Here is a 27,794-nt window from a genome sequence, read left to right on the forward strand (position 1 = left end):
TCCAAACTGTGCCACGGATATCTGCTCCTATTCAACAGCAAGATTTCTGACATACTGGGGAGTCAGGAACTGCCACTTCATTTCTTTCTGTTACTTTCAGTTGCTAGCATAGTTGTGATGTGCATAAATATATTCATTGCATCCATGTAGATTCCCAACATCTCATTGATTGGGTCATATCTGTTCTGTCCATACATTGGTGTTACCTCTGCACATTTGGTTACCGTTAGGTTTTTTAAAGTAGGTAGCTGGTAAAGGAGAACACCACGTGGTATTCAGGCAGGAGAGATAGTTTATTACCAAACTGCTGGCCTGTGGCCATGATGATCCATGGCTGGAGAGAAGGGAGAGACAGGAGAGATGGGAGAAACGGGAGAGATGGGAGAGAAGGGAGACATGGGAGAGAAGGGAGAGAAGGGGGAGAAGGGGGAAAAGGGGGAGATGGGGGAGAAGGGAGAGAGGGAGAGAAGGGAGAGAAGGGAGAGAAGGGAGAGAAGGCGCTGACCCCTACCCAGCCCTGCCTTATATCTAGGGGAGGGGCAAGGGGGTGTGGCCAGGTGGATTAGGATGATACCTCAGAGAAAGGGGAGGTAACTGCCTCCAGGCCTGCAGGTTACCCAGGTAACTGGGTGGAGACTTAATGAGGTAGGGGCATCTACATGGAGCCTTCCAGGGACGGACCTTACAGTTACTTTGAGTGTCATACAGAAGGAACATGCTGAAAAGAACTAATCCATCATACATTGCCACTGAGTACAGAGTAGCACCAGCCACAGTGTTTGGTGGCAGAAACATGGACCCAAACACAAGACCCAGGCCTATTCCCAGAGGTGTGCCCATGTTCAAAAACTTCTCACTGGGAGCACACATGGTCACAGTGGAGAGGCCTCCTACAATGCCGGCAGTGTACCATGCAGCTCTTATGAGAAGAGGTCCCCCTAGTATAGTCAGAGGAGCCACCACTGCACCCATCACACCAGAATGAAGAAACCAAGCAAGATGCTTTGTGCCTATATTCTCGTGATACAATATGGATTGAACGAACATTCCAGCTCCAATCATGGCTACAAGAGTTGTACTAATTGTCACCCAAGAGGATCTCAGCATATAATTAATGAGAACAGGAGATCTGGCTATTGCCAAAGCTGACAAAGCTGTTACACCAATACTTCTGCTAACAACATATAGGTAGAATGTATCCTATCCTTCACATACTGAGGCCAGATTACAGCTTTTTCATTAACTCCAGTCTCATTAGACATTCCCAAGCCAGAGTAACACAGTGTGCCAAGACCCACAGCAGCCCCTGCAGCAACAAACCACCATCCCATCTCTTCAATTTTAAATACTTTTTCCATTGGTGGTTCCAATGCCACTTCTTTGAGTTCTTGGACAGTTTTCCCATGATGCATAACAACTCTTGTCTCGGTGCATATTCCCTGCTGGGTGTTAAGAGTCATTGATTCCTTGTGATGGAATTCTTCACAATGGTGGAGGCCTTAGTGAAAGCTGGGTAGAAAACCCAAAAAGGTAGTGTCAGAAGATACATCATCCTTGCAGCCAGCAAAGTGATGAACCAGGTTTGCTAAGATCATCTGAAATGCTCAGCTCCCAGCGATCTCCACCATGCAGTTTCCCTTCTGGGCCTGCGAAAACACAGACGCCACACCTTCTTGGGCTTCTACCTGGTCCTTACTCTTTCTGCGCGTGCAGTCACTCTGACTTGCTTGATAGCTTGATTACAGTGCAAATAATCTTATGCATTAAGATACCAAGTTTTTCAACCACAAATTAGAGAAATCTTTTTAATTGTTGTTTCTCTTTAAGACAATGCAATATCCTTTTAGACAGTTGGTAATGACGAAACTTGATGACCTTTTGGATTTAAACTTAAATTCACCCATTCCAACATCATGCTGACAGTTTTAATCTTGAACATATTCACACCCACACCTGCATTCATGCAAAAGATCTTAAAGCGTGCAAGAGGCATTTCTGCCAATCTTACTCCTGCAATGACCAAAATTTAGGACAAAACTTTTAAGAAATGATTTTAGCAGTCTCTGGTCTCATTTACCAGGGCTTGCTTGTGTTATCTAGGCATTTTAGCACACCAAATATTTTTCAGCTGGAGAAAGCTTCCTCTGATTCTTTGGAGCCTTCACGTTCTGCTTGCAGCCTACATCTCTGCTGCCTGTCTGGCAGATTTCTCTCCTGATCACTCTTGTGTGCTGGAGGTGGATGTGGATTTGGTTCCACCGGATAAGTGGTGGGCTAGAGGTGGCACCACCACCTGTGGCTGAAATCTGGATTCTTGGATCTGCTGTCTTATTTTTTACTTCCTGAATTGAATATCTAAACTGTTATACCTTACTTGGGCTATCTTTCTAGAGTTAGAAGTTTGCCTCTAGAAGAAAAATTGGGTTCCTAGAGAGAGCTTAGATAGGGCTCTGCTGCTCCTCTGCCATTTTCTTCCATCCAAATCCAGGCTCTGCTTTATAATAACACTTCTATCCAGCTTTATATTAAATTCTTTATACATATGCATTCCAGTACTTGGAACTATATGATTCATGCTAAGCTCAGTGATGGCACTATTGAAACCATCACAATATACCCAGGAAGGTTTCTAGTGCAGGAAACTGAGGCTCAGAAATGTTATCTTGTATCCTACCATTACTGGGGGCAAGTACTTCATAGAGACCTTTTCTGCTTAATTATGCTCATCAGTGAAGTATGTTATACCATTTAACTCTTATTGTTAATAATTGAAGCATATACTAGAATTTTCTAATATTTATAAAGGAAGAAACTTGAGAATTAAGCAGTCATATCATTGCTGTGAATTCGGAAAGTAGATAAGAAAGTTCCAATGCCAGGTCTGTTTGCATCCAAAAGTGGCATTGTTGCCTCATCACATATTTCTTAGGAACCACTATGGGAAAATAGATGAGTTAGAGCAGTGTGGTTTTCTTTAGACTTGCATTTCTCTAGTAGTCTTCCCTCTGCTGTACAAAATTTTCACTTACTTTGCTAGTCCTTATGTTTGCTCAGCCAATAACTTAAAATAAGGATTCATGCCTTTGCATATTCAATTTTAAATCACTGTGTATCTTCCACCATGGGACTATGAAGGGAGAAATTACAGTTTCAACCTAAGGATTATTGAGCCACTGTTGATCTCTCAGTGAAAAAAAGAGGCTTGAGAGGAGAAGTTGCCCCTAAATACCCCTGTAGATGATAAAGCATTGATTAAGCACACATCACCAGCTGGTTCAAAAAAGTTAGTGATGTATTTGGCAAGATAATAAACCTAGTGATCATGACCAGATGGTGATGGTACTACTTTGCTTTGGGTAATTTGTATCTCATTTAGAGAAGTCAATGATTAAATACTGAATAAGACTCTTTAAAGGCCCAAAGGAAATAAAAGGTAAGAAATAGAGAACACAAGAAGGTAAAGGGAAAGTTGAGGGCACACAAAAAGCAGAGTTGGAAAACAACAAATAAAGCATATTATTAGCCTTAACCAAGACTTAGTCTGATGGTTAATTGTCCTCTTCAAAAGTATTGTACCCTATATTAAGAAGAAATGATGCTTCTTTCTTTCATTCTTGCCTTTGTTCTGTAGCCCTTGAAACAAGAACTACAGTCTATAAGTGGAAACTATTATGTGCTAGATTTGAACTTAATGGAAGAACGGATTTCCAATAATTAAAGTTGTCTTGAAATAAAATGAAGTAAGTACCTGGTGAGTCAGTGAATTCCCCATCACTGCAAGTGTGCAATAAGAGGTTACATGGCTACTTATTTGGAATTTATGCATTTAGTTTGAGGGATAATATAGATGACCTAATTTCCGTTCCCATTCTCAGAGTCTGTGATTTGATACTTAGCTACATGTGTTCCAAGAATGTTTTAATGTAATTACTGTCACTGAAGTCAACACAATTTGGTTGATGTATGACCAAGTTGCCAGCCTCCTGATACTTTTAATATTTTGTTATATACCTTTCTGAACTCTATTATAGTGGAAGTCAATAAACTTTTGCTTGCTGTGAATTAGGACATGATGCTTTATGTGGCTGGCTGGGGGGAGTCTTGTTTCTTTTCTTTGGAGATTTGTTTCTTGTCTCAGGATCATGAAAGGATAGTAAGCTAATCTATAGTTTAAAACCACTGTCTCATCACTGTTGTAAAAAGACCTAATTATGTGTTTCAATGTTACACAAATACTTCATAGTGACTTAAGCACCAAAAAATTTTAGGAAAAATTTGAAAAGTATTTTAATTAGCTAAGCTTACAAGTCAAATTAGAAATGGGTCCAAGAAATGAGAAAGAATAAATATCAGGTAGAGGTAAAGAGAGACAAGATTCCTAAGTGGAGAAAAAATATTCACAACAAAATAGCTCCTAGAACTGCATTGCTTTTGGATAATAACGTGTTCAAAGGTTGAAAGCCAGTGAAGAAATGTTAATTTAGGGAGCAGATTGGCCTAACTGGAAAAAACACACAAAATTTTGCATAAACTCTGATATTGACCTATGTAAAAACCAATGTTCAAATTGAATTATAGGTGCACACAAGAATAATGAAAAGAAAACCCTGTCATTGACAGGTATGGGTCCTAAAATCGCTGTCACAAGAAAGGAAATAGTAGCCTTGATGCATAATTGCTTAAACACAGGATGCTAAGCAGCATCTATAATTTGAACAGCATCACTAACTAGGAAAATAAACTTACTTTTGTTTTTTGAGCGTTGCAAAAGGTGTACTCTACTTGGGTTATGATTTATATTCCCTTTACAAAAAGTCAGGTGAGTTCATAGCTTTACTCAGAACTCACTTGTAAGTGAAACAGGAGCTTATATGAAAAAGCAGGCCTAATTCATGAAGAAGAAGCCTAAAGGTCCAGGGTTACATGAAAGTTCTTACATGGTTACAGATCATAGCACTTGCAGGACACTTGTATAGATGACCTATTGGGAATGTAACTTGCCAAGAAACCTCCGGGTTAAGCAATCTTTTAGGTGATTATCAATAGCTACAGTTCACAAGGCTCTGAAAAATAGTCTCCTAATGCTTGTATTCAGAATGCCCCATGGCTACCATGTTCAGTCTTCTAGTGGCTAAAAACCACACAGATGCAGAAACTCAGGTTCCACCCATATCCACTGAGTCAGCATCTTTGTCCCAAAATACCTTTTGGCACTGGGATGACAAGTAGGAATGAGGCTATTTTATCTCTAATTTCCTCCTATCATACTATCAAAGAGCAAATTTTGAAAAATTACCAAATTGATTCCAGAACTACTAGTATCACATTATCCAATAAATTCCTTGTACCAATTCTATAATGTCCCATGTAAAAGACACACACACACACACACACATCTATCTATCTATCTATCTATCTATCTATCTATCTATCTATCTATCTATATCTATCTACCTACCTATGTGTATTCACCTGTGACACTTATAAATATGAATGCACTCAATACTTTTTAGTTTATATGTATATATTTATACATGTGTACATGTGTATCATATACAATACATTGTTATAAAATATGCATGCAGTATAGAATTTGTAAATTGAGTTCCCATATATAATCTTCTCTGGCTATATGGCATACTTTCTCTCTTTTCTAAAGTCATAACAGTTACTGATGTATAAATACTATGATTTGCCATGATGATTAGATCATTATTTGGTAGTATTAGTAGCTAGAAAAACATGTTTCATTCTTTATGAGTGGTGAAATAAAATGTCTGAAAAATAAAAGGAGCAATGAGTGATATCTTTTCCATCTTTCTAGAATTTCCCACATATGTAAGAAACTCAATTCTTAAGTTTCATGTGATATACAACCTCCTCATTTTAATAACTATGGTTTTATATTTTTACCAATTAGTTCAGCTGATTGTTGTTTCAAAGCAGAAAAATTCAACTGTCTCAAATGTATTTGTCAGCTTTTCTAACCACTCTGTCTCTCTCTGTATCCCTCTCTTTGAATCTCTCTCTGTGTATCTCTCTCCCCCCGTGTGTGTGTGTGTGTGTGTGTGTGTGTGTGTGTGTGTGTGTGTGTGTGTGTGTCTATATATCTTAGGTCTGCCTCCTGTCATATTCCAAAGGAAGACCAGACTGAGTTTCTAGTTTGACGCAAAATTCTCTTTCATTTTTCTTTCTCTGTTTCCTTTCTCAATTTCATGTTTGAACCTTGGTTATTTTCTGCTTGAATCAGAAAAATTTAGAATGGAAAAATGGAAAAGATTTTAAAAATAATAGACTCATTTTTAAATTTAGGAAACAAAGTCATTGAAGACAGGATATGAAAATATGAATTACATACTGATCTATTTATTCTTTGTGCCACATCTTTGTCCTTTATTTTTGTGAATTAGTATATTTAACCTCTTACTTCGTAAATCACAAGAGCTGTCTATTATAAATATATAACCTACTACATTTATTTTTAGAGTTTTAACTAAACATGTTCTATACTACCCATTACAGATTTCCTGCTATAGAGACAACACACGATGTTGACAGAATAAATTCCCACTTGCCTAGATTATGTGATTTGATTCTTTTTTTTTTTCAAATTTTTATTATCAAACTGATGTACAGAGAGGTTACAGTTTCATACATTAGGCATTGGATACATTTCTTGTACTGTTTGTTACCTTGTCCCTCATACCCACCTCTCCCCACCCCCTTTCCCTCCCCCCCCCCGGAGGTGTTCAGTTCACTTACACCAAACAGTTTTGCAAGTATTGCTTTTGTAGTTGTTTGTCTTTTTTTTTTACCCTGTGTCTCTCAATTTTGGTATTCCCTTTCAATTTCCTACTTCAAATACCAGTATACACGGTTTCCAATATACTCAGATAAGATTACAGAGATAGTGTACATACAACCACTGGAAGGTGATACAAGAACATCATCAATAATAGAAGCTACAGATACACATGGGACGTTGAAAGTAGTTACAACTGTGATATAACAATTGTTTCCATAACATGGAGTTCATTTCACTTAGCATCATCTTATGTGTTCATAAGGGTATAGCTATTGGGCCTTGTGATGCTCTGCTATGACTTGCCTAGCCCTGTACTAATTATTCCCAATAAGAGAGACCATAGAGTCCATGTTTCTTCGGGTCTGGCTCACTTCACTTAGTATAATTTTTTCCAAGTCCTTCCATTTCCTTACAAATGGGACAATGTCATTCTTTCTGATAGAGGCATAAAATTCCATTGTGTATATGTACCACATTTTCCTGATCCATTTGTCTACTGAGGGGCCTCTGGGTTGGTTCCAGATTCTTGCTATGGCAAATTGTGCTGCGATGAACATTGTTGTGCTGGTGGCACTACTGTGATTTTGTTTGTAGTCTTTTGGATAGATACCCAAAAGTGGGGCTGCTGGGTCATAGGTGATTTGATTCTAATCTTATAAAAAGCCAGATTCTTCAAACTTTCTTGAAATTTTATGAATGCACTTATTTTCTGCCACAGTAAAGAAGAAGAAATTCAATTTTGTTGTTTGAAATATTGTAGATATCTAATCTGCTTCATTAGTTTAGTATTTGCTGCAATTAAATTATATGTAAGATACACAATATATTATATGCTACATATATATATATATGTATACACACATACATATGTCTACACATATTGTCTGTGGTAGCAGAGAATAAACCCTAGAATTTGGGGTTGTAAGGGAAGCCACACCTTCAGTCATTCTGCCTTTAGTTTATTTCTCAGATAGGGTTTACTGTTAACTTTGTCCTAGTCAACTTAGAACATCTTATTTCTGTATTCCAAGTAGTTAGGAATATAGATGTGGGCTGCTATGGCTAATATATTTTCTTTTCTTTTTTTTTTTTTTTTTTTTTTTGCCAGTCCTGGGCCTTGGACTCAGGGCCTGAGCACTGTCCCTGGCTTCTTCCCGCTCAAGGCTAGCACTCTGCCACTTGAGCCACAGCACCACTTCTGGCCATTTTTTTCTGTATATGTGGTGCTGGGGAATCGAACCTAGGGCCTCGTGTATCCGAGGCAGGCACTGTTGCCACTAGGCCATATCCCCAGCCCCTATGGCTAATATATTTTCTAATTTCTTTAGTGTCTATTGTCCCAAACTGTATGCAATTTCTATAAGGGTAAATTATGGGACTCATCTGTCTTGCTTTTTATTCTGTCTTTTGCTACATTTTCTGGCAGAGAGATACCATGTTTATATTTATTAGTTAACAAATTTATTTATTTTTTTCTGGTCCTGGGGCTTGAATGTGGCACCTGGAGCTGTCCTGGAACTTCTTCAGCTCAAGGCTACCACTTTATCACTTGAGCCACAGTCTCCACTACCAGTTTTCTGGTGAATAATTAGAGCTAAGGATACCATGGACTTTCCTGGTGGGTTTGGTTTTGAACAGCAATCCTCAGACCTTAGACTTCTGAGAAGGTAGAATTACAAGTTTGAGCCACCAGTACCTGCCTAATATATTTAATTATACAGAAGGATTTTTCTCCTTAAGTTCTTTTTTACTCCCTCAAAAACTGTTTTGTGTGCATGAATTTTGATTTTATAAATCTTGTTTCTTGGGAGTATGTTTATTATGTCTGGCTTTTCAAATGTTTGCTGGTCTCTTAGAGATATTAATTCAAGTTGGAAAATGAAAGTATTGATTGATATAAGAGGGCATCACAGGCCTCCTCTCTTCTGAAGCAAGCTTCTTCAGTATCTGAAGTGCCTGCCTGCCTCACTGTGAGCCTGTATATGGAGATGTTCTATTTGCATGAATACTTCCACACCATAATTCTAAAGCCTGGGTCTTTATGTTAAGTACAAGCTAGGACAACTGACTGTCCCAGGCACACAGCAAGGTGGGAATTCTCTATAGATTGGAGTAAAATGTCTTGTGCTTGTGATTTCTGCATGAGGGTTGGTAGGAAAGAATCAATCTAAAAGCCCTGTTTAATTATACCTTCTCAACTTTGCTCCATGCCCACAGTGGTATTCTCTGTCCACTGATATCACAAAGACACTATCCCAGATGAAAATTCTCTCTGTTCTCAACTTCCTTCAGCTTCTGTGGGTTGAACTGTCACTGGTAAAAGGCTCTATGTATGGTCTTTCAGAATGCTACCAAATGCTTCAATGTCCTATCCCCCTTTCTCATTAGTTAAACTTTAAAATTTGTCTCTATTATTTAAGTACCATTTTGAAAGAGGAACTATGTTTATGTGGCAAATTAATTTGCACCTTGAGCAAAAGTGACAAAAAATGATAGAAAAATAAAATGACATCTCTAGATGTCACACATTATTCTGAACATGAAAATATAGAATATTTAATAAACCTGAATCTATATACCCAAAGATATTCAGCATCATTTTAACAAACATCAAATCCAACCTCAGGAAAATATTTAATCATATATCATAAAGACCTGTTATGAACCATGAATTATATTTAGAGGGGGATGGTAAACACACTTGCTTTGAATTTTACACATTCAGCAGACTCAATTCTCAGGTGAAGAGATGTAAATAGCCCAAGAACCACTTTGTGAAATACAAGCTATAAAATTAATGATCTCTGCCAAAGATTCTCTCATTTCTTATCACGCTACACAAATTAGACATAAAACAGCATGGCTTGATATGCTTATAGGAGAATATGTGGGGGTGGAGTGGGGAGGGACAATTGGGAAGTATGGAATTCTATAACCTTTATTTAGCAAGAGAAAGAAAAGCACATAAACAGTACTGTAAATTATATTGATCCAAAAATGACAGGTGTTTATTAAAATACCGAAAGGCATTAGTTGAGACAGTCAAACTTGCAAGTCTGCCTTGTAAAGTGGATGTGTCAAAGGTTTAATTTCAAAATCATCCCATTGGCAAGATAACAAGGAACCAGTACAGCAAGAGATGCATGGTTGTGAACTTGTCAGCTTGGATATGATTACTCAAGGAGGTGGGGCTCTGCCAGTATACACCCATATATAATTGTCTCTCTGTTGTAGTCTGCCACCTGCACAAAATAAAGAAATGTGCAAGTTACAACATGGACTGCTAGCGACACATAGCCAGTGTGGTTGTGTAGTTGTGTGACTATGGCTTCAATCTGTAATCCTAGATAGTCAGGAAGGAACGTCTATTAGATTTTTTTCAATTAACCAGCAAAAAGTTATAAGTGAAGCTATGATTCAAGTGATAGAACATCAACCTTTACTGAAGTAGCTAAGGGAAAGTGTCCTGGATCTGAGTTTAAGTATCGGTATCATCACAAAAAATATTTAAAACATCAATCAACAAAAAGGAGTATGTAAATAAACAAAATTCCCCCAGTACTGAAGCACATTTGAATGATTGATTTATTTGCTTAGAAGGTCCGAAACATACCTCTTTATCCAATGAATAACATCACCCCTCTGTTTCTTATGTATCATACACCACACAGCTAAAAGCATCTTATGTACATGAAGTTTTCACATTTGCACTGAGTCAGGTATGTGACTGTCCCTAGGCTATCAAAGGTATAATTGTGGAAGACAGAGGTTAATTAGGCTTCAGCGTTGGCAAGGAGAAAAGCCAGAATTTTGAAGCAAATACAACATGCTGAGCAAGATATAAAGAATGAGCACACAGTGTGTCTTAATCATAGGAAGAATAAGGCACTCAGGAGCACAGTGTGAATGTAGCTTGCCCACTTCCCTACCCCTTTGTCCTTTCTGTTCTCCATCTTTTCAAGTGACTTCCATGAGATCGCTAAAGAATGAAAAGTATGTGGTTAATCAGTACTCCTTTGTTTGGCAGATGCTGTCTTGAAAAATATATTCAGCTTAACAAACAGATTAAATTCTCACAGAAAAAAAGAAGGATAAAATTTGCATTAATAAAACAATGGAAATGACTCCAGTATTCAGTAAGCATTTACCTGGTTCACCTGGTTCAAGATGGGCCATTTACCATTTAGAAGGCTTACTGAGTACTATTTCCATTTCCACTTTACAAGTGAAGATATATAATTTCTGAGAGTTCATAAAACTGGATTGAATTTGTGGGTCTTTCTTGAATCTACCATATTTTAGTTAATACATTTACATACACTAGCCTACCACCCAACATATTTACTTACAAGTTCATAAGCTAAACCTACCTTCCATTATTTCCACTCTAGAAAATAGTGACCTTTGTTAGCATTTCCCTAGCCTCAGGTGCTCAGCTCCTCCCACTAGCCCCCAGATCCATTCATACCTAATGAGCCACTCCAACTCACTGCCTAACTTCTTCCCCCTTCACCCCCAGAGAGAGAAGCTGCCACCTGTATAAGGTGCAGACGCCATGTAGCTCCCTCTCCCATGGGAACTATTGCCCCACTAATAAACCTCCTTATAAACCTTCTTCTCCTGCCTGAGATTATCTCCACCTGGTCCTCTGGGATGGCCAATACGTATGCTTTCATTGGTGCTGAACCCGAGATAGGCTCCCCGGTGGATTTGCTCTCCCATTTCTGGGGGGTCCAAGCTGCCTCCGGGACCTATTCTGCTGTCCTAAGCCTACCCAGACGACCACTGAGGTAACTTACCCTGACTGAGAGCTCTACTTCCATTCACCATGACAATCTACAAATTTGCCCTCACACCCAGGGTAAGTGATCATGTAAATCAGGGCTCGAATCCGATTTTCCGATTTACCACGGGGCCACAGGGCTGTGGCTTCTGGGCCACACCAAAAATCTTGGCACCAAGTTCCGAGCCCCACTCAATGACCATAGCATAGGGCCACAGGGCCGCAGCCACAGGGCTAACTCCGCGCTCGGTCCGAGACACAGTGATTGGGGTGACGATTCCATCGCTAATTGTCTTTCACATTTCAGCTGACCAGAGTAATACTGAGGACGCTTGGTATTAACTCCTCAGCTCCGCTAATCACTTACCATGGAAGGGGCACAATCATCCACCAGAACAGATTTGAAACTACACCAGGGTGAGTGACCATTAGCCGGGAGCTTGGTTTTTCTCTAGTTCAGCTCCGCTGGTCACTCATCAAGTGGGGAACAGTCTAAAGCTGCTCACAATCTTACAAATTGGGACTTACATAACTTCAATGAGTGCTCAGGCAGATGGAGTTCTCTCTCTCTCTCTCTCTCTCTCTCTGCCTGCCTGTTTGCCCGTGATGGGCTGGTATTAGCTTCCAAATGTACCAATATTTGTTTAACATCTGCTTTGATTGATGTTTGTTAAGCTTGGAGATTCAGTTAAGTTCTGCTTGTTGTTGGCTAAATCCTGCTTCTCTAGCATTGACCACATGGACAAGAGAATTAATTTCAGCAAGCACCATCTTGGTTCCCTCAAAGTTCCAAAAAACACTTGGAGGTGGAGTCCCACCCATTCCCCAGGTAATGGGCATGCAAAATTCCTCAAATTCCTTGAGGCAGGGCAGGGACTTGGGAGACTCAAGCTCCTGGTAACCCTGTGAGCCCCCACTGTAAATTTGGTAACTGTGGCCTTGAATTCAAATGTGCCTTGGAATTCAAATGCTAAATTGGTTTCTCAAAATGTGGGTTCTTCATTTCCTCGCAAGATAATCTGAAAATTTTTGTTTCCTAGGAAAAGATTTTTGTTTTCTAACTGACCACATGGTTCTAAAATATGGGCAAAATAATATAATTTTGCCACTGGAAATCCAGAAAACTTACATGGCCAATTTAAAAAAAAAATCTAAGCATGCATCAAAGCTTGTGCACAAGTGTCTGTCTGTCTGTCTGTCTGTCTGTGTTGGTAAAACATGTAAAATCTGGCATCATGGTTTCAAAATTACTTGCTTTTGAATACTATTTTAACTTACTTTAATTCTTGTGTTAAACTGGTCTTTGCAGCCTGTGGGTGGAGTCACAGTGAACAGCCTGGAGGCAATCCTGACTCTTATCACCAGACTCCAAGCCAAAAGAACAAAAACAAACCCAGATTTTAAACCCAAACTGATCATGTTTGTGCCAAGAAAAATTCCCAAATGTTCTAATATACAGCATGTGGTATAAGTACAATGATGTAAAACCAGTGTGCTATTCCTTATGTCCATCTATGCTAAGAGTCAAGTGTACATCTGATCCTGACAATTCTTTGGTATAGACTAAGATTTTGCTTCTCCATTTTTTCTCTCCTATGCTCTCATAAACTCTTTAAGATCAAGGGACCAGAATCATTTTGGAATGAGTGTGGCTGCTAACCTCAACTTTCCTGACCGAGGATTATAGGATGCAGGTCGAAATGTGTGCTAGCTGCATGGACTGTGGAAATGTGTGCTAGCCATATGGACTGTGGCAGCCTGTGGCTACAGGAAGCTGCCTCCACAGTCTGCTCCCAAACTGCCTGGTTTCACTACTAGTGATTCCTTATTCTCTCTCTCTCTCTTGCATGGAAAAATGGTCAGGGAATCTCGGGAGTCACTGGTGATCTTCCTGTGAAGATTTTGACAGGCCCAGAGTGCTCCTGCCCTGGCTCTGGACCCACCCCCCCCCCCCCCCCCGCCAGGTTAGTGTTGGGTTTATAGCAGGCCTATGATGACATAGTTGCAATCGAGACTTACTCCAAGGTTAAAAACATCAGAGTTGTGTTTGGTGGCCACAGGATTGCATTGGGGTAGCATTGGTGTCTTTCCCCTCCATGTCTCAGAAACTGTCATGGCTGCAGCAGACTGCAGACTTGGCTGGCCTTCGGTCTATGTGGATTTTGTGACTAGGAAGATGGTTAAAGGCCCAAGCCTCCTAAAATCTTTTAAAGTTGTCACCCTGCTTAAACCAGTAGGGCACCAGCCTACAAAAGCCATAGTAAATGTCTTTAACCAGTCTGTGTAGAATTTTGCAGGCAATCCAGCAGGAGGTGTGACAATCTATCAAGATTCTGAGAGATGCCACTGAAGCCTTGCCCAGATCCAACCCATCTCTCCTTCCTGCCTCCATCACACATGACTAATGAAGCCTGCTGATCCAGGATGGAAGACACAGCCACTTCGGATCTGCTGAAGCTGAGACTTTTACATTGTCCTGACCCTTTGCCCTCTTGATTGTCATTAATTTGTACTCTCTTCCACCTGCCGGTAAGGTTAAATGATATGATTTGTTTTGATGGCACATGGATCTCATTCAGTCAGTTGTTCTCTAACTGTAAACTCTGGCAAGTGTTTGTTGGTCAATTCTCAACAAATTACAGGTGAGCTCTATTCCTACTGTTCTTCTTGTTGCTGTAATTGGATATAAAAATGGCTTTTATAGCTAGAACTCCTCAGATTGCAGTTTGAAGCCAGCCCGGGCAGAAAATCTCTCTAAAAGTCCATCTCCCAACTAACCATCAAAGAACTAGGCAGGAAGCTTGGCTCAAGAGAACCAGCAAAATGCTGAAAGTGGCACCGTGACTCAAGTGGTAGAGCACTAGCCTCGAGCAGAAGTGTTCAGGGACAGTGCCCAGGCCCTGAGTTCAAACCCCATGAATGCCAATGGGAGCATGCCATTCCAGGAACAAGCACCTAGACCCATGGGACTCAGCCAGTCCAGGGAACAAGGATCATGGAGAGGAGTAAGAGGAGAATGATGTCTCATCTTAAATGGAGTCACTTTGTCTCGCCCTTTCAAAATTAATCAGAGGTGGGAGATCGAGAGGGATAGTTGTTTACCCACCTAATGTCCATACCTGTCCTTTTTCCATCTGGGCAGAAACTTACATTCTTGCCTTTGTTACTTGCTATTTGTATATATATCTATATAGCCTCTGACTGGTTACTCCCAACAAGTCCAATATCCCTAAACACGTCTTGCCTGCCCCCAGTCCAGTTATTCCTCCTTCCTTGTAATGGGCCACAATTAGGTTTATGTTCCAAATGGAATTTTTCTGGCTTGTTCCCAGGGTGTGTTCTCCCATGTCGATCATGTTGTCAGCCTTATGCTTGACCCATTTCAAGTCTCTTTTAACAGGAAAACATCCCTCACCTAGGACGCCACCTGGGAACTTGCAGTTCAAGGCCATCCTCTTACTACACTTCTCTGCCCAGCACAGATCTGGACCCTGAAGACCCCATGCCCAGGGACTCCTTGATGTGCCCAAGCTGCAGGAGGTAGCCAGAGGAGACCATGACACCCATTGGCCCTGATAACCATTTTTGTGGCAATGATGAGGACTTTTACCAACCAAACTGGACGGTACCAGGCCAAATGACGAATCAGGGACCCCTGACTACTTCGCCCCTTTTCAGCAGGAAGTAGTTCCAGAAGAGACAACCTCCACCCATATTCCTGGCCTGTTACCCCTCCTCTATTATTAATAAAGAACAAATGGGAGAATGTTAGCATCTCCCTAGCCTCAGGTCCTCAGCTCCTCCCACTAGCCCCCAGATCCATCCATACCTAATGAGCCACTCCTACTCTCTACCTAACTTCTTCCCCCTTCACCCCCAGAGAGAAAAGCTGCCACCTGAATAAGGTGCAGATGCCATGTAGCTTCTTCTCCCGTGGGAACTATGGCCCCACTAATAAACCTCCTTATAAACCTTCTCCTGCCTGTGATTATCTCTGCCTGGTCCTCTGGGATGGCCAATACCTATGCTTTCAACCTTTACTAGTACAATGTGGAAGGAATCATAAGAACACATACTGTACTCATAAGGTGCAGTTGGCCAAGCAATGCACTACATAAATAATTATATACTTTTGTTGATGTTTTGTAAGAACCAGTCTTTGATTCCATTTACTTTATTTTTGTTGTGACTTCATTAATCACTGCTTTTGTTTTATACTTTATTTCAAAGGTTTCTAAAAATGAATTTTTCTGTTTTCAACCTGCTATCCAAACATGTTAGTAATACTTAAATTTTTTCACGAAGTTCAAATACTTTCATTTTTATCATGTCTCACTACTCATTTCAAAATTAAAAGTTGAATTTGAAATTAATTTGAGGACTCTTTGTCGTGTAATTTCAAATTTAAATCTGTTGTGGACAGAAAGGATGACTGTGACTTGTGAGTTCAATATTTCATACTTTTGCTTTGTGGCCTACCATATAGCATGTCCTAGAATTTTTCTAAGCATGCTGTGAGATGCTGCATGTCTATATTAGGTTAAACTTACTGTACATAATAGGTTAAACTGTTGATAATATGATTCAAGGATACATTTTCATTAACCTTGACTAGGTTCAAATGTATTCGCATTTAAATTTTCCTAATTAAGCTCTGTTAGCTTCCTATACATTTTCTTCCTCTACTTGTTTATTATATTCCTTATTGTTAAATACATATATTTTAAAGTTATCAATTTACGTTTAAAATTATTCTTAATAGCTGCACAAAGAAGTTGCCCTTTAACAAAGTGGTTTATGAACCTTCCTCTTGGATTCAACAATATTTCATTTGATACATATGTAACCATTTGTACATTACCCAATATGTTGATTTATAGGTTATGGGCAAATTCTAGCTAGTACAAATGAGGGAAGAATTGCAACCTTTGTTTCTCTGGGTCTGACTTACATTGATTAATATGCTGTTTCCAAGTCTTTCTATTTTCTTACTTATGCCTGTAATCCTAACTCCTCAGGATGCTGATAACAGATGATAGATATTTTTCTTCTTTATTGTCAAAGTCAAGTACAGAGGGGTTACAATTTCATACGTAAAGGAAGTACATTTATTATCCAACTTTCTATCTCCTCATTTTCCCACACCACCCACCTCCCCATTTGTCCCCAGCATGAATTGTACAATTGGTTTACACCAAATAATTTTGTAAGTATTGCTGTTGCAATGGTTTGTCTTTTTATTCTTTGTTTCTCGATTTTGGCATTCCCTTTCCTTTCCCTAGTTCCAGTACACGTATACACTGTATCCAGGGTACTAAAATCAGTTACAGTGATAGCGGGGGTAAAAACACAGGAAGGGAAAAGGAGAGAATAAAAGGGTATGGTTTCCCATGTCATGTTGAAACTACAGTGATACAGTGATATTTGTTTGGAGTTCATTTCACTTAGCATCATCTTATGTGTTCATAGGGGCATAGCTATTGAGCTATTGTGATCATCTGCTATGACTATCCTAGACATGTACTAGTTATTACCTGTGAGGGAAACTGTAGAGTCCATATTTCTTTGGGACTTAGTATGATTTTTTCCAAGTCCTTCCATTTCCTTACAAACAGGACCGTGTCATTCCTTCTGACAGAGTCATAGAATTCCATAGTGTACACGTACCACATTTTCTTGATCCACTCATATACTGAGGGGCATCTGGGTTGGTTCCATATTTTAACAATGACAAATTGTGCTGTGATGAACATAGTTGTACTTGTGGCTTTAGTGTGATCTTGCTTTTAATCTTTTGGGTAGATGCCCAAAAGTGAGGCTGCTAGTTCATAGGGTAGCTCCATGTTTAGCCTTGTGAGGAATGTTCCATACTGCTTTCCAGAGTGGTTGAACAAGTTTACATTCCCACCAACAATGTAGTAAAGTTCTCTCTTGGCCACATCCCCTCCAGCATTTGTTATTATTAGTTTTCCTGGGGTGAGGTGCTTTAAATCCAGCCCAATCAGGAAAATTCATGAGAATTAACTTCATTGAGCCACTAAAAAAGCAAGAAATGGAGCTGGGGCTCAACTGGTTAAAGTGCTAGAGTTGAGCATAAAAGCTCAGAAAAGCTCAGAAAGAGCACCCAGGGCCTGAGTTCAAGCAAATGACCTGCAAAATAAACAATAAATTCTTTTTCTAATGGATTGGTAAAATTCTATTGTATATGTATATCACATTTTATTTATTGTTATTAAAGTTTTGTTCTTAGATATTTCTCTAGAGATTACAATACATAACTAGATTTATTAAAGTCATTTGCAAATTAATCCTAATATAGTTCCACTAAAAGAAAAAAATCTGCCTCTTTCTTAGTGCTTCAGGTGAAGGGTGAAAGACGTATGTATTTATGTGCATTATGTATATATATATATTTATATATGTGTGTGCGTGCAAATGGAATGTGCAACAACATCAAGAAAGGATGAGATACTTAGATATATATGTGTACACATATATGCGTATAATTCTTTTAGAAATATATTTATACATGCACTGCTATATTTGCTATGTGCTGGTGGCTCCTGACTATAGTTCTAGCTATCCAGGAGGTGGAGATTTGAGGACTGTGATTCAAAGCCAGCCCAGACAGGAACATCCTTGAGATTCTTATCTCCAAGTAGCCACCACAAAGTCAGAATCATGTAGCACTTTATAAGGCAACATATATTTTATACATACCACATCTTCTTTATCAAATCATCTTTTCTGGGCACTTGAGCTGAGTTAACAGCCTGAGCACTGGGGACAATAAACAAAAGTATATAGGTATATTCCTTTCTATGTTGAATTATTCTTCTTTAGATATATGTCCAAGATTGGGATGATGGGTAAATAAATTGGTGTGTGTTCATTTTGTGAGGAAGTTTCATACTGTGGTTTAAGTAGTTTATAATATCACCACTGTATAACAATTTTTCTCCTACATCCATGTTAGAATTTACTGTTTTTTTTCTTGATGACTGTCAATTCTGATGGGTGTGATGTATGTAAAGTATAATTTTAATTTGTATTTCCTTTATAGCTAAGAGTACTGAATATTACTCATTTGTACTTCCTCTGAGAACTGTGTGCTCAATTAACTTGACTATTAATTTGAGTACTAGTTTTCTTCTTATTTATCCAGTGTGTGTGTGTGTGTGTGTGTGTGTGTGTGTGTGTGTGTGTGTGTGTTTATACTTCTCAATAAATCTCCTTTGCTTGAGTATAAGGCAAAGTTTTGCTCCAAATCTTTGGGCTGACTCTTGGTGCTAGTAATTATTTCCCTTGATAGAGACAAACTTAAATTTAATGCAGTTTCATTTGTCAATTATTTTCTGAGAAATTTGAGTCATAATAAAATTTTTTCTTTTGTTAGTTACAGTTTCAGATCTTGCATTAAGATCTCTGGTTTATTTGGAGCTGATTTCTGTACAGGGTGAGAAATAGAGCTGTAGTTTTACTTATCTGCATGTAGATAGAGTTTTTGTTTTTGTTTTTTTTCCATTTCTGCGCCTTGGACTCAGGGCCTGAGCACTGTCCCTGGCTTCTTTTTGCTCAAGGCTAGCATTCTGCCACTTGAGCCACAGCGCCACTTCTGGCCATTTTCTATATATGTGGTACTTGGCAATCGAACCCAGGGCTTCATGTATACAAGGCAAGCACTCTTACCACTAGGCCATATTCCCAGCCCCAGATAGAATTTTCTTAGTATCCTTTGTTAAAGAAGCTGCTTTTTCTCTACTAAATTTTTTGTTCCTTTGTCAAAGTCAGATAGCTGTAGCTGTGATATCTTATTTAGTGTATTCCATTCTCCATTACATTAATCTCCTTGTCTGTTTCCACACCAGAGTCATGCTCTGTGTATTACTATTACATTGTAGTTTTATGTAAACTCTAGTGTTTCTTTACCTCCAGCATTGTTTTTAGGATTAATGATGCTATTTAAAGTACTTCATCTTCCATGTGTTTTTTAGGATTGATTTCTCTAGTTTGAAACCAATGATATTAGGACTTTGATGGATATTGCTGTGGACATATTGATTGCTTTCTATAGTTTTTTTATTGTCAAAATATGCATTCTGCCAATCCATGGACACAGTAAGCATTTCCACCTTCTCATGTCTTTTCAATTAATTTCTTTAAGGTTTTACAGTTTCTGTTACATAAATCACTTCCTTGTTTAGTTATGTATATTTTTGAGAAAACTGCAATTGCCTTCTTGATTAAATGCTGCTGATTTTTACTAGTTTATGTTATATCTCAGTATGTCGTTGTAGGTATTTATTAAATTTAAGAGGCTTGTTTGTGGAATCTTGGGGATATTGGATAGTCAGACCTGAATATAGAAATAATGTACTTTCTTTTTGTCCTAGTTGAATCTTTATTATATCATTCTCCTACTCCGCTAGAAATTTCAGTACCATATTGTTTAAGATTGGGGAGCATGGATGAGCTTTCTTGTTCCTGATTGTATCACACATTACTTCATTTTTCTCTTGTTTAGTATGATATTGGCTGTTCTTTAAAGTATATTATGGCAGCATGGCTTTTGTCCGGTAAGGACACGCCTTACTCCTTCTGCTGGTATGAGGGGTAGGGCGGAGCTTCTTCCATAGAATCGAGGTTCAGGCATTCCCCCGGGAGATGGGGGGGAAGGGGTCCTCAGAGGCCCCGACAATAAGATATACATTCTCTTCTATATATACAAATCACACTAGCATGTTTTTAGACTTAGTAAATTTCAACTCAAAATTCATAGTGAGATATTTTTCTAGACACATCAAATTCCTGTTAAATTGTATCCTATAGAGGGTTTTTGAAAAGTTGGCAAAATATATTGTCTGAGAGCTCACATCTTATAAATATTTATCTGTAACATTTGAGTTGTAGCAATTTGACTTTGTATAAAATTCTTGAACTGCTCTGTCTCTTGGGACTTAGCAGGAATTCATTGTACAGATAGTTCTCAAAATTTATATCACTGAAATTTAAGACATGCTTTAAATTTCTTTTTCATTCCATGCATAGCTTTATAGTTTATGTTGCATTAAACCTTCCTGTCCTAATTTTCAAAGACCATGGTAATAAAATGCCTAAGTCTAGATGCTATAGGCAGTGACATTTTACTATCTCATTGTCCTGAAAGTTGGAGGGCCTAGAGTATGGATCTGGAAGAACATGTTTCTTCTAAGGGCTCCATTTTTTCTTTTTCTTTTTCCTCACGGCTATACCACTTGAGCCACAGCACCATTTCTGGCTTTTTCTATATATGTGGTGATGAGGAATCAAACCCAGAGCTTCATGTAGGCAAGGTGAACACTTTACCACTAGGCTACATTCCCAGCCCCTTAGGGTTCTTTCTTTCACTCTCCAATAGTCATGTATTTTCTGCCTCTTAGATAGTTCTTCCTCTATGCATACATATCCCTTGTGTCATTTATGCTTACAATTTCCTTTTACAAAAATATTTGTCAGATTCCATTTTATCCACCCAAAGATTTGTTTGTAATTTCACAGTTCATTTTATCCATCTAAAGATTTGTTTGTAATTTCACAGTTCCCAGAGCTTCACATACCTGCATTCAAGGAGATTTGGAAGTATTGCTTTAATATCATCCAACAGATTTTTTCCCTCCATCATGAGGCTTGAGTTCAGTGCTAGAGTGCTATTCCTGAGTTTCCTTTCTCAAGCCCAGCTATCTACCACTTGAGCTCCAGATCTACTGTGATATTTGGTAAATTATTGGAAATAAGAATCTCATAAACTTTTCCATCAGGGATGGCTTTGAACCACAATACTATGATCTTGGCTTTGTGAGTAACTAGGATGTAATTCTAGGATTACAAACATGAGAAACTGATGCCTTCACCTCCAACAGGTTTTGCATCCATCTCCTAATTTTCAAAAAAAATCTCATATTCAATATTTTTTTTCTATTTCTTTAGGTGAATGGTCTCTTCCTTTCAATCCATAAATGATATTTTACTCCAACAAGACAATACTTCTGTAATGTATGCATGCTTTGTATACATACATTATATATGTATATAAAGACAGTACTTTTACTTATGTATGCTTTGTTTTTCCTAATGGATATTTATTGCTATTATCATTTAAATCATTGTTTCTCATTATTTCTTTATCATGTATATGCATATTGTTTCCATTTCTCTTCTTTTCAATAATGTTTATGTTTTCTTTATGCTAGATTCTAAAGTTCTTTATTATTCTCTCTTATTTTTGGACTGATAGTTTCAATTCCAGATCCCATTCTTCTTGTTACTTGGTTAAATAAATAAATAAGTCAGTAAATCTTAAGTACTTCTGATTTCATCTTTGTCCTAAAGAATTTAAAATTATTTTGAGATGTGTGAATGTACTAAAATGATCAAAACCAGGTTCTTGAACGTGGTACACAGGTACCGTAACACTGGACAACTTTTCTCACCTCTAGGGTCTTTGAAATTACTTTTAGATTCCACATTTGGTTGGTGATAATAGTTTTCTTCTGATAAATGTTTCTCCTCTCCTATTCTTCTTTGGATATTTAATGGGCTGCATTTTATTTATTTATTTATTTATTTACTCTATCTACTAGTACATTTTTACATGGTGCTTTTACATATTGTACAATAGTCATCTTTTCTTTTCTTCTTTTTTGCCAGTCTTCCATCTTGGGACTCAGGGACTGAGCACTGGGTCTGGCTTCTTTTTGCTCAAGACTAACACTCTACCACTTGAGCCACAGCACCACTTCCTGTCATCTTTAAATACAGTGTAATTTTCTTAATTTGTGGTCTTGGGGCTTGATCTCAGGGCTTTGTACTTGCTAGGCACTTGAGTCATAGGGTTCAAACATTTCTTTTTTTTTTTTTAAATGATGATCAACTATAGCCAAGGAGCCCTACTGTATCCTCTACCCCTTCCTGCAATATTTTCAGGGTATCTGCTTTTGGCTCAAGGTCTTTGACCATTTGGACTTGATTCTGCCTAACATTTGTTTTCTACACATGTATAGCCAGTACTGCCAGCACCATTTGTTGAAGAGCTTGTCTTTCTTCCATATGAAAAATTTTCCTCCTTTTTCAAAGATTTGGTAGCCATGGGTCTGTGGGATCATTTTTGGGTTTTGAATTCTGTTCATTTGTCAGGACCAAACTGTTTTTAAAACTACAGCTTTATAATAGATTTTGAGGTTTGGTATTGATATTCCTCCAACCCTGTTCTTCCTGCTAAGAATTGTTTTTGCTCTTCAGGGTCTCTTATTATTGCATATGAACTTTTGAATTTCTTCTTCTATTTAATTAAAGAATGTTGTTAAGATATTGATGGGTATTGTATTGAATTTGTACATAACTTTGGACTGTATTGCCATTCTCATGATGTTAATTCTTTCAGTCCAGGAGCATGGGAGGTTATGCCACATTCTTAAGTCTGTTTTAATTTCCTTGTCCATGTTTTTAAATTTTTCCTCATAGAAGTCCTCCACCTCTTTAATTCATTTAATTCCTAGGTATTTCTTGAGGCTATTACAAAAGGAGTTGCTTTTCTGATTTCATCCTTGCTCTTCTCTTTGTTGGCATACAGAAAAGCTACTATGGGTTAGTTTTGTACACTGAGTCTGGCTTGTTTGGTTCCTTTCTCCTCCATTTCATAAAACAAATGGCCATTTAAAATGATGCTTATTGAAATGAACTCCAAGAAATGGGAACAAGAGGATTTTTTTTGGTGTACTATTTGAAGTTATTTCTCCTCCCACTTTCTTCATCCTTCCTTTCCTACGTTCCTTCCTTGCTTGCTTTCTTGCTTTTCCCTCTTTGGTTTATTCCCTGTTGTCACTGTTTTGAATTTCTGTATAATTTGTATTTTTGTGTTTTGTATAACTTTATCCAATTTAGGGAAGGGAAGGGAAATCAGAGAAATGGTAGGGCAGAGGGTGAAACAATGCAAAAATGATACTCACTAGACTTTATATTGGAAATGAATTTTACAACCTGGGGGAGAGTAGAGTAGGTAGTAGGAGCAGGAAAAAGTGAGGGAGGGAGTAACATGGTTCCAAAATAAATGCACTCATTGCCTTAGTTATGTAACTATAACCCCTATGTACATCATATTTACAATAAAAGTTTTAAAAGAACAAATTGTGAGGAAACAAAATTGTAAATTTTAAAATAGTAAATGCCTTTAGGGGATTATTTCCTCTTTTGTGACCTTCTCTTTGCAAGCATGCAACTGAAATTCTAGCTTCATATGGGACCTTTGCTCCTTGAGAAATTTTGTCATGATTTCCAACCCTAATGTGCATGCATGCAGCATTGAATTATCTAAAAATATTTTTCCATCACATTATCTCAGACAGAGTTCCTTAGCAGGCAATTTGCTATATAGGACTATACCCTCTGAGTTAGTCTAAATCTAGAATGACAACCACTATGACAGGTTAGTTCCTTGCTATTGAATAGAACAAAATGTGCCTATAACATGTTTTGCATTAAGAAAACATGATAGAACAGTCTCCAAAACTGGCTTTTCCACCTTCAGTGATTGCATGGCTGCTGATTTTCAGGACAGGGTTAGAGAAGGGGAATGGGAATAGGACAGCACCAAGACACAGAACCCGATGTTCCTCTCCAGGTGCAATGTTATTTCGGAATGGACATTTTCTATAATGTCATGATTTGTCAATTTGTAAAATTCTGAAGAACTTGATTTTGAGTATTTGTATTGCTTCTGGTGAGGAATGGAATGAGGGAGTAGCTAGTTCCTCTCCCACTTCAGAGTGTCTGTCTATCTAATATTTAACTAAATCTTTGTCTTCTTAGCATACATATAAGAGAAAGAGAGATGCAAGAGGAGGAAGTGAGGAAGAAAAATAGGTGAGAGAGAAGAGCTTGGGAAGCAGCAGTTGTTAGCATTTCCCTAGCCTCAGGTCCTCAGCTCCTCCCATTAGCCCCAGATCCACCCATACCTAATGAGCCACTCTTACTCACTGTTAAGACCTACCTACTTCCCCTTTACCCCCAGAGAGAGAAGCTGCCACCTGGATAAGGTGCAGATGCCATGTAGCTCATTCTCCCATGGGAACTATGGCCCCACTTATAAACCTCCTTATGAACATTTTTCTCTTGTCTGTGATTATCTCCACATGATCCCCTGGGATGGCTGGAACATATCCTTTCAGCAATCAGTGAACAGATATCTGAGAGTTTGAACCTCTTCAAATGAAACAGCTACTAGCCAGGCATACTCACATCTCTCAAGCTCTCAAGCTGTGACAGAATCATCTCATTCATGATTTATTTCCAAGTGAATGCAAACATAATAACAACAACAGCAGCAGCAGCAGCAACAACAACAGCAAACCATTAATTTGATAATGGAGGAATTTCCCTTCTGAGCCCAGCTCTGCTTTGCCTGGTAGATCTGTGTTCATTGAAACTCCTATCTCCAGAAGGCTTCAATGTAATGAGGAGAAAGAGGAGGATCTGACAGGTTAAGTGATGCCAAGATTTTGTTAACTAATTAGGTAAGCTGTTGCAAAGACTTTGTCTCAATATTCACAAAGCCCCAGGAGGTGCTGGTCTCCTAGTTCTAAGACACTAGCCACTTGTCATTCTGTCTTCTTTAAACAAAAGTTTTGTTTCCTTTGATTTATCATTAGGTCTAGAGAAAAGCAGTTAAGTGTCTCTTGAGTGAACAGGAGACTGAACCACATTGTACAAGTTTACGAACAAGCAAAAGAATGATTTTTTTTTTCAAACCAGCTGTGGTGATAGTGTTCCTCAGTGTATTGGTTAGCTTTGCAGAAAGCCCCAAGTCCTTAACTGCTTTTGATTGCTTCCAACCATTAAATGGAAGTTTTCTTTAACTGGTAATTTTCCAACTTTCTGAAAAGTACACTTCCATGCTGAGGGTGTAGCTAAGTAGCATAGCACCTACCTCAGCTGAAGTACATTCTGGGCTTAGCCCTTGAGCACTAAATACTGTAGTACATTTCCATGTCATTTCAAATATCAGATATGAGGGATGTAGGAGTGAGCAAAAAAAGGAGGAAAATAATTCATTTCTGGGCTATTCATTACCAGAGACCTTTGTGACAAGTAACTACTGAAGTAGAGTGGGGGTTCGCTACAATGAAACAGGGTTCCCCCCAAGGGAGGGGATTCCTGGTTCCCCCAAGAGTCCACCACACAGTCTCCAGCTACAAGGTGACAAAAAGACAGTTTTATTGGGGAAGTAAAAAGTGAACAAAAAGTGAACCGACCGGCCTTGGTCGCAGACCACGTGTGGAGCCCAGACTTGGGAGCTGGGCTTGTACACACCTGGACGGCCCAGACTCGGGAGCTGGGACCGCCCCCGTGTGGCCTTCCAGCCTGGTTATAAGGCAAACATCACAGACAAACTTGTCACACGCAGGTGACCAATGAAGATACAACACTTACAGAGCATGCTAGGCCGCACGCAGGTGGCCAATAGAGTTACAGTCTGTCTCATAATATTCATTTGAACTAACCTATCATTCTAGTTAGAATTGATGCATGGGTTTGGCGGGGCTCACATGATGCAGGCTGGTATGCCTACTCACAGCCGGTTCCCTTGAAGCTCCCAGACCTCAGGTGGTTAATCTACATAACTTATCATAATAAAGAGGAGGACACAGGTTCTCTTGAAGCTCCCAGGCCTCAAGTAGTCATTCTACATAGTAAAGGGAGCTTCCCTGAATAGGGTGGGGGAGGGCTTAGTGGAGATGGAGTTGGCTTCTGCTCTAATCTGAGCTGGAGTCAACCTGAAGTCCCTCCACAGCTATTGATGGCACTGGGCAGATCTGGCCTCCCCTCCCATTACAACTACCTACCTGAGGTACTAAAGGAAATACATTTATTCACTGGCATCCTCCTCACTAGGTGAATACACCACTGATTGTTAGGGAGCGGAATTTTGTGTCTAACCAAGCAGTTTCTGGCTTCTGTACAAATATGCTTTGCTAAGAAAATTATATTATCACTTACCCTACCCTCTCCCCTTGGTAACTAAGTAGTAACCTCACAAGCTAATCAATAAGCTCGCATTCTGCTGAACCGGTCCCCGCAGCTGGACATCCTGGTCTGAACAAACAACATGTGTTAACTCAGATAAGGGTCATTCCCTCATACCAAAGGCCGAAGAGAAGCAACTCAGCACACTCCCTGCTAAGGGATGATTGGCTAAAATGTATGATTTGTTTTAAAGGAACTGGCTGCCTGCGTGCAGACCTAGTTATAATACTTTGAATTTACTGGCTGAAAAAGCGCGGGCTCTGTTGTAATGGACTGTAAGGTTCTATAAAAAGTCATCCCCAAAACAGCCCGGGGCTCTCAGCCACTGACCCGAACCTTGCGGATCTCGAGGTCACGTGTACCTGGGAGCCCGGGCATGCCTGAATAAAACCCTCTTGCGTCTTGCATCCAGTGGTCCGTGTTCGTGTCCTTGGGTGCGGGTCTCTGAGGGTCTTTCATGATGTTCCTAAATCTTCTGGTTTTTCCCTTGATGCTAACCATTTGTATGGCATCCATATTAACCATAATTACGCTTAAGCTAATTACAAATGAGCATTATTACAACATATGGTGGTTGCGTCTAGATGACTTCTCGAGGATCTTAGACTTCAGAAGCTATATTCTGGGTGGGATAAGGAGGACAGAGTAGACAAATGAAAAGAAAAAATGGGACAGGATACAGACAAAAAATTCAATGTATATCCAGCAAAATTAAGAAAAGTAAGAGAATGAGTGATAATGTTGAAAGGGGTGACAGTAACCAAGACACATTGTAGTCATAAACTGGTTTGTCCCATGGCAACTCATACAACCATTTAAAGATAATAAAAATAAAAAAGAAATGGTATTGTTAGAGTAATGAGATTTTCCCAGAAAACCACACAGACATCCAGACACAAATGAACAAAGGAAAGGTTTATTGCCAGCCAAAGGAGAAGCAAGACCCCTTCTCCCAATAGAGAAGTAAGAATACCTCATAGGCTTGGGAGATCTTGCTGCCATATTTGGCTATAACTTCCCCAAAGCATTGCCATCTGTGGTGACCCTGATCACCTGAGGAGTTAAGGGGATCTTTCTGTCTGATATGGCTATACCTACTCCAAAGGAGTGCCATCTCATGGTAAAGGGAGGTGGAAGCTAATCATTTAC

At 39.0% G+C, this 27,794-nt stretch overlaps 1 pseudogene; it reads right to left on the reverse strand.

The window, feature by feature from the left end:
* Positions 1–27,170, reverse strand: LOC125338900 (annotated as a pseudogene).
* Between the last annotated feature and the right edge of the window lie 624 nt (positions 27,171–27,794).

This window comes from Perognathus longimembris, chromosome 20 (assembly GCF_023159225.1).
Source record: "Perognathus longimembris pacificus isolate PPM17 chromosome 20, ASM2315922v1, whole genome shotgun sequence".
Lineage (NCBI taxonomy): Eukaryota > Metazoa > Chordata > Mammalia > Rodentia > Heteromyidae > Perognathus > Perognathus longimembris.